This window comes from Chroicocephalus ridibundus, chromosome 1, assembly GCF_963924245.1.
Source record: "Chroicocephalus ridibundus chromosome 1, bChrRid1.1, whole genome shotgun sequence".
NCBI lineage: Eukaryota > Metazoa > Chordata > Aves > Charadriiformes > Laridae > Chroicocephalus > Chroicocephalus ridibundus.
In genome coordinates this window covers 47,842,647-47,851,429 of record NC_086284.1, presented here as the reverse complement: position 1 = coordinate 47,851,429, position 8,783 = coordinate 47,842,647, and the positions used below count along the sequence as shown (strand labels likewise).

Here is an 8,783-nt window from a genome sequence, read left to right as displayed (position 1 = left end):
CGATTTTAGGATGAGATAAGTCAGACCCTAAAGGTGAGTATCTTTCTCCATTAGAGAGGGTGCAAGGGTGGTTGATCCTGATGTAAATGCCTAAAGTCCACATTTAGTCAGAAATATCCCAGTCCCTCAGGCAAGCACAGCTAATATAAGCAGTGGTGCTGGGAGATGAGAGAGGTAGGAGACACATCACCTAGGTGCCTGCTGTGTATTATTATTATTATTATTCATAACATATATATTAAAGCATTATACATTTAAATGTACTTGTTACATATTGTTTTCCATGGCATATACCTATTGTTGTCAAGGTACTGATGCATTGTTCGAAAAAAAAAAGTAAGCTGATCCAGCCCCTGGAAAAGATGGTGTTCAGCTTGAGCAGAGAATACCAGGGTGTGACTCCCAACACCATAAAGCTACCTTTATGGTGCAGCCCACACTTAGGCTTCTTAGGTGCTGAGAGGGGGGAAATTCTACTACATAACTGGTTTCAGTCGTTCTTCTTGGTTAGTTTAAGAGGGTCCCGGCTCAGTACTCTGGCTGTGGTGAATCCGAGGCACCTGATTCTCCCCATGACATATACAGAATGGGCATTGCACACTTCACGGTATGAATTTGGTACTGGGAGACTACAAGGGATGTGCAGCGAAATTCAGTACTGTCCTGTTGTCTGTGGATGTAAAGCCAGGTGTCTAGAAGTTAAGCACGGCAGCAGCTAGCCTGTAGGCTTGCAAATTTTGCCAGATTTAGCCTGTCATCTGTGAAATGCTCAAACACTTGGAACACCGCCAGACAGCTACCTGGTTCACTGTCTGCATCGAACAGTGGATAGTCAGGCTGAGAGATTTACTTCCAGGCAGTCTGGGGAAGGAAAAAAAAAAAAAGGAAAATTTCAGAGAAATATTAAGGGAAAATTGTACCATCAATTATATCATAATGGCATTAGGCAACTTTGCATGCTGCTATTAGATGGGGGAGTAAGTTTTCAGTATGACGGAGAGGCAGGTGCGATAATAGCCATGATGATGAGGGATTTCCTCCTTGGGGCATCCTGACCATCAGACTCTCCCTAGTTACTCTACTGGGAGAGCAACCTACTTAACACCCTCCACCCACCCTTTTCCCAATAAACCTGTTCCTGGGCGAAGTGGGGGTACGTAAAATTCTGAAAGACGTCGAGGAAATTTCTAAGATGCTGTTTCCCTTTGCTATCTCCTTTTTGCTGAAAAGAGACGTTGAGTCTGCAGCACCTTTGGCACAGCAGCACTGAGGCTGCTGGCAGGGCACTCTCTGCAAGAGCCCCTCACTCCCCACACTTTGAAAGCAATGCGCTTTCAAACCTTCACCCACCGTAGCCGGCATCTATTTGTGTCTCGGTTGCAGAGGCAGGTTCCCCTCCTGGCTCCAGCGTGTAAAATTGAGTAAAAAACTGCCGGGGTCGTGAGATGGTGACGCCTTGCAATCACCCCCAGGTTTTCTAGTTTCAGCATAACTTTGCATTGCTGCAAGAGACATACCAAAGACATGGTGGCATAGGAGGGGCGTTCCTAAAAGTGCTTTAAAAATGAAAAAGAAAGCTTGTTCAGAGAAAAAATGCGGCAGACTGAGGAAAAAGACGGAGCTGCCTTTTCTCTCTACCCCACGACTGGCCTCATGCTCCCGTGTGTTTCCATGGAGGCTGTTGCTGTCACTGCATGGCTCACACTAGAGTGTCACATTGGATGGGAGCCAGCTCAACAAGAAAAATAAAGTGAGTTTTTAGGAGGTAATGTGGTAAATGTTCTTCTCAGTCTGGCTACCAATATGTGCTGTCTAGCCTGAGGCGCGCAGCACATATGGGTGAATCTACTGAAGTTTGGTACTTTTAACTTCTCGAGTCACTTTTTACAAAACGAGAGGAGACACATTAGACTAATTGAGAAGAAAAAGAAAAAAAAGATAGGTAAGGAAAGGCAAGGCCGAGCAATTTGATCTCAAGAGACTGCCACCACCGATTTCTTAATTCTTATTCTGGGGCTTACAGGCTTTTCCACATACCGGGGGATTTTCCCTGCTGCTTAGGCACCAGCAGAGCGGGCAGCTGTTCGCAGCAGCAGACGGCTGGGGTAGCAAAGCGCCCCGGCCATGCTGATGGTGCCCAGGCAGGTGACAGTGTCCAGGGCAGTGGCAGATGCTGGCATTTGTGCCACCTGCTTAGGGCAGCTGTAATGGTAGCCCTGCCCTCCCGCTCTCCCAGCAGCTGCTGGAGTAGGAAGCCTGGCTCCAGCTCCTCCTTCCTTTGTGGAAATTCAATTTTACCTCCACTGCTGAGGCTCGAATGAGCTCTGGTGCTAGCTGTTCCGCAAGGAATTTGGTCAGCCCATTTGTGGGGGCTGTGCTAGAAAGGGCAACTTTTAAAGCAAAATGTAGGTGGTGTCTGCTCTTTGGAAATCAGCTCCTCTCTCACTTACGGTCTTTCAAGACACTTCAGCAGTCATTTTGCGGTGTGCCCCTGGGCTTCTGGGAGAGCATCACCACCTCCTCCTCTTTTCCCCATCTGTCAGCTCAGCAGCGACAATAGGGCAGACTGGAGTTTCTTTCAGCTCATTCGATTTCTATGGTTAGCATTTGCCAAGTGCTCAACCATTTGTAAAAATCATGTCATCAGTTGTCATTAGAAAGAGAATTGATAACTGGTATTTTCTGAGCTTTGCAGTCACTCAAATGAATTCGTTCTCTTAGACTAAAAAACAAAACCCACACAAGGAAGCCCAGACATTAAGTAAGCAATTGCTACAATACGATGCCTAGGTTTTTCAGCTGTTAGATTGATACCCAGTGGCACAACTATGTTTAATAACCTGTGAAATTCCCCATTTAAAAAAAATATAACTAATTAAAGAAAAAAATAGTTTACTCATCTGAAATGTGATATGTACAACTGAGTCCAGATGAAGCCTCTTAATGCATGTGAGACATTAACTTTTGATCCAGAAAGCATACGATCCAAAAATCACCACGACCATGGATATGGCCATGATGCCCAGATGCAAACCCAGGCATTTCAAGCCAACCTAAGGAAAATAACAGAAGTGTTGAAAAGAACCATTTTCAATGTGTCCCATTTTCCAATCTGATTCTGAATCTTTTCAATTGTCGAGGCTGGCTAAATATCTCCCAAATCCAAGAGATTCTGGTACTGGAAAAGACAAGTTCTGTGGCCTTGAAATCAAAACAAAAGTTATCAACATGAATGCCTTAGTAACACAGGAAAGCCTCTGTAAGGCAGGTTGGAAGACGGGAAAAGAGGAATGCTGTCTGAGTAAAGAAAAAGCATCTAAGTGCTTATTTGTTTGGAGATTTATTCTGTTGTAATTTATTTAACACCTCCATGGAGAACAAAGAACTTTGCTGAATTAAAAACAACTGGGAAAAATCGTAATTTCTTAAAAATATTTGTTATACCTAAAAACTGTCAAGAAAAGCATGAAAGATTGCTGTGATAGTATCTGTGAAGAAGACAGCCCAGATGTTTTTGGCTGCCGACTAGGTACGAAATCAGATCCATGCCCTGCTGAACGTGTTCCTTTGCTAACCTGACTGTAGAATGCTTCTCAGTCCCGGGTACAAAACCCAGCCGTTTCTGAAACATTTCGTCTGCCTTTGAAACTGCTCCTGCTCCTCCAGGTCTTTCATGTGCAGAACTTCTGTAGCCTATGAAACCCAAGCACAGGGAACAAATTAGATATCACTCATTTTACAGAGACACAGTGGAGAGCAAAATAACCAGGAGCCACAGAGAACACAACACAGTGGGAGTCACAGGGAAAATTTGGAAAGGCTGTCCCATACCATATCTCTATCTTACCAAAAGAGATGTAGTAGCTTTAATGTTCATAAGAGAATACAGTACGCTTCTCTTTACAAAGCACTGTTTAAGAGATCCCCTTTTTTTGTCTCCTAAACAACATAGTATTCAATATGAGGAGCTAAGATAACGGAATTGAACATGGAGCTTAAAATGGTGTAAGAAATTTTCTCAGGGTGATGTTTAGGTCCATAAATTCAGCTACAGAGTTTTGAAATGAAAATCCACAGCAACCCGTTCTGTTCCTGGGTGTCAAACTGACACAGTGTTCAGAGCCAGGAAGTGCTTGTCTCCATATTTTTTTCTTACAAAAACATTAGCCAAACATTGGAGATACGCAAAACCCAAAACTTCCTTCTTTCCCAGAACATGTTCCTTGGTGATTTCCTACTCCCTATTAACTTTTGCCAGTGCCAAATTATACCAACTAAGGAACTGTCCCTCCTGTTCTTCTGCCTCTTAAGTAAGGTTATAACCCTTCAAGGGCTCTTGCTGAAAGAAGACAAGTTTAAAATTTAAAAAAAAAAAAATAGTGCATGATCTCAATCCAAGGTTACAGAAAGGGCACAGAGCTTTCAGGTCAAGGGAGTGAAGCATTAATACAGTGTGGCCCTGCTTTCCTAGAATATGTGTCTTGGCACCATTGCTAGTCTAAATCTGGCAAATTGAATGTTTCGATCTTTGTCCCTGGAAAAAAAAAACATGTACCTTTAATATCAGATTATAATTTTTCCTCTTTTGTATAGTTTAACTGAACTATTCTCCACTATATACTTTATTGTATCAGAAGTTGCATTGCATACACTAATGTTGCCATTTATGCACTGAGCTAGGTTGGTTTTGTTGGTTTTTTTTAAGGAGAGTGGGCTGAAGGGAAGAAGAGTTCCTGATAGTCTGTCTAAGAAAGAGAAATTGGTTTATACAAAGTACAGAAAAAAAAAAACCAAATGTGATGTACAAAATCTCTGATGTTCACACACAAGGAATATTACTGCTGATGTTTGAGTGGGTCACACGCAATACGATAGCGCTACTCGTCCGTTGTACTTCCACGTTTTAGATTGACCGTTTTGGTTAATGGCCACCTAGAAGTGGTGGCCTAGCATTTGATGGCAGAGTGCTGTGGACGTTGAAACAATTCAGAAGTAGATTCAAAGAAACAGAAGCTGATGCCCTTTCCCAAAAAGGTCCGCAACCTCATGCTTGATGGCAGCTGTCAGATAAAGGGACAAGACCCACATATTCATGTTGAGCGTAACACCAGTTTGAGTAGAGAAGGCGTGGAGGAAGCACTTGGCAGATGATCACAGGCTGGATTGCAAGACAGCAACCATACCTGAAAGGCTGTATCTGCTGATGTCGTCCATTCCTTGTCAAAGAAAACCTGTTTATTTGCCTGTATCCAAAAGGGAAGGCTTGCGAAAGGAATTAGTAACACAGTCCCTCAACTGCAGGTATTTGAATTGATTATCTGTCAACCCAAAGGTTTCCCTAAGTTCAGCAAATGAACACAATCTGTCTTCTAAAATATATCATGTAATTTGTTAAAGCTTTTGTCTAACCATGCATCCCAAACAAGAACGCATTTACGTTTTGGTTTGGGTAGTAAGTTTGAGTTTTATTTTTTTTTTTCAGTTTGAGTTAGAAAACTGAATACAAGCTGAAATGGAATAAACGATAGATAATTTAAGAGTGATTTTTTTATAACTGGTGTTAATTTAAATGACAAAATCCCTGAATATTCAGCACATTACTGATTTATTTCAGATGTATCTTTATGTGTTTCAGGCTTGCATTGTTAAAATATGCTATTGATTTTCTGTTTTCTTTTGTTCTGAGGTTCCAGTGTGCTCTCTGCTGGTGATGCCATTCCCCATTTTGAAAAATGATTGATTCATTATGATTAAACTAAAAAAAAAACACAACACAACAAAAAACCCCAAGACTTAAAACATGTTTAAGTTAAAGGTAGAAGTTGCTAAATTGCTTTCAAGAGTACTAGTTATTTGCACATTTGCTGGATTAGGATCTAAGACGAAATGCAAATAGGACAATAGATATTGGGGAATAATGGTGAAGAAAATTCTGTATCAGTGGAGAACAAATACAAAAATGACAGGCTGAGGAACATTATGGGGAGATTTTATAGGACCTTCTTTTTTGTAAGCTTTAGGAAACTCCATTAGGTGAAGAACAGCTACAAGAAGACTGGAAAGAGCCATCTGGGATTGCGAGTCATGGGACTCAATAAAAGTGAATTGGTAGTACTGGTTTGTAGGCAATATGGCAGAAGTGGAGAAGGATTACGGAAAAAGTCTAAAATACACATGTAAACATGCTTGTCGGGCTTATGAACAAGTAAGTATCCAAAAAATGTTCCGTGGGCCCATTTGTTCCTCTGGCTTCCAAAAGTATGTTTTTCTATTTTTAGAATTGTATATGGAAATGCACTGTTAAGGTTCCTGTTTCAAAATTTAAGAGTCTTGTTTCTGAAAAAATGCCATGCTGAAAAGTCCCCCTGATTAATATAATTAAAGTTCCCTCTTTCAAGAAAAAAAAATGAAGGGAAAAAAAAAAAGAGAACTTCCTAAATCTTTAGAAATACTAAATGTCTTCAAAGTATTTCTGTGTTAAAATATAAGCCAGAACATTTTCAAATAGACGATGTATGCCCAGCTTTGTTAAGCTAGATGAGAATGGAAACAGAAGGGTCAGGTATATGGAGTGAGCCAAGACGGTGATTTAATAGGACAGGTTTTCCATAAAAGCGTGTGATTGAGAACTACATTTCTCTATAAATCTGTGATATATATCAAATACTAATGTGTAATATCCCTACTTCTGTATCAATCTATTGATATACAATCATGTAATACATTTCTCTTGCGAATGTAGCTACATATTTTTCGCTTTAGATACTGCCCTGCAAATTCATGCATATGGGTAATAGTTCTTAGTAGCAGGCAATAGACCATGTAAACAGCCAACATAGCACATAATGAAGCTCACGGAGAACAAATTTTATCACCAAGTGTCAGTCAGCCAGCCCCTCTTCTAGATGATTTCCTGAGATATATTGGATAAATGAGTAAAAAAAAAAATTCTAAGTATGACAAAATAAATATTGATGTTTTAAAATATTTTATCTGAAATTCAATGGAAACGAGCTTCACCTGCTTCTCAGGGCACAGCAACGTGTGTAACATGATGTTTCTCTGTTGCGCACCTTATCACACTGTCTACATGCAATCTTCTTCCCGCTATCACTATTCATTTTTCATGTGCCAAGTATTCATTAATCCTTTCACCTCAGGAGGTGGAAACCAGTTTTTCTCTGCAGCCCTCTCAGGGCTGGGAAATCGTTGCTCCCCGTTCCAAGTGGTTAAGAAGGATGAATGTTAATACTCATGTTTTTTATTGATAAAACTGAATATAAGCTATGCATCTATCCAAGGAATGTTTCCAGCGGTGTTCTATAGTAGCCTGCTTCCTATGGGATTGCATATTTTATCTTTTAAAACATTGTGTTACAAGGTTAACTTTTGACTTGGGTAAAATCTTCTGAAATCTAATGAATCACATATGTAACTTCTGGTGAATTGTTGGAACTGATTCTGTATCTGAAGTAATAATATAAGCAAATACCTTGCTCAGGTCATTAGACTGTATTTTAACTCTATGCTCACTTTTCTCCAAAGGAAACGATTACACTAGAGGCAAAACTACAACAGCAAATCACACCTAATCCCCTTTATATGTTGCAGAGACATATATATAGGCTGCAAGGTAGACTTCTGTTTATATCCATTTTAACATTTCCAATTTACTATTTTTTTCTTTTTTTTTTTTTTTTTAAACCTTGTGGAAATAGAGGTAAGATGCAGGGACAAATAGTGAGGGGGGTTACATTACCTAGACCATTTATGGCAAAAAGGCAGCAGAGGACCAGTTACAGGGACAACACACGAAGTGATGCAGATGTATTTCACGCAGTTGGCATGAAATCTCTAAGGGAACAAACACTGGTTCCGGTTCTTCTGGCTTCCTTGGTAAATATTGTGTAGAGAAGCAAACATTAGTTTGTATTTACTGAAAGTAATAGCGTTTTAGCAGTAATTATTTACCTGAGCTCAGCCTGGCTTTCTGTGTAAACAGACACACTATAGAGGCTTTTACAACACACTCACATGATGGGCCAACCTACTAGGCAAGGGATCATCTTTTTGCATTTTATTTACCAAATTATTGCTACTAGTGGGATCCTCTGGAGCTGTTGAGCTGAGGTTGAATTTGAGGCAGATGAGGGGTGGAGACTCATAAAGTGCTTGCCATTTTCTACCTGGCCTGACCATGGCTTTTGCCAGTGTCCAGCATGGCCCCCTGATTATTCACAAGGCTATTAAGTTTAATTATAATAAATCCCCTCCGAACATTGCCCAGAAACCATCTTAGCAACCAGGGCTGGTCAAAGCTCACCTGCATTCTGGCCACGCCACGTTTACTTCATGCAACAGGAACCACAGGGGAGGAGGCAGAAAACAGCCACATCAGCTTTACATTAACAAAAGGCTCTCCAAGGCAAGGGAATCCCTAGGTAACCTGTCAGGCCAGCTTAATAGCTTTGACACTCCTCAGACATGAGCCAGGATCTCTCCACCAAAATATTTCACTGAAATAGAGATTTGCTTCTTAAAGTTTAACACTGACTCTCAGGATTTATATCTCTGTTTCCTAAGGTTTTCAAAGTACTCCTTTTAAAAGAGACACGTAACAAAAAGTTTATGTTTTAAACAAACGTTAAGATTTCGGAATCTGTTTCTTACGTGTGAAAAACCTTCCCATAAAGGAAGTTCTCAGTTGGCAGAGGCACGACTCGCCCACCTCCACGCAAAAAAACCCGCCACCTCACATACTTCTGACAAGCTGCAGTGTGTCT

The 8,783-nt window shown here is 40.7% G+C and overlaps 1 long non-coding RNA gene across 1 annotated transcript; it reads right to left on the bottom strand.

Annotated features, from left to right (window-relative positions):
- Window positions 1-298: 298 nt before the first annotated feature.
- LOC134519709 (uncharacterized) lies at window positions 299-8,783 on the bottom strand. The gene is made up of 6 exons (XR_010072286.1): window positions 8,671-8,783; window positions 8,324-8,516; window positions 7,760-7,892; window positions 3,576-3,693; window positions 1,351-3,053; window positions 299-861 (listed from the first exon to the last, which is right to left on the bottom strand). It is a non-coding gene; the product is annotated as an uncharacterized LOC134519709 (long non-coding RNA).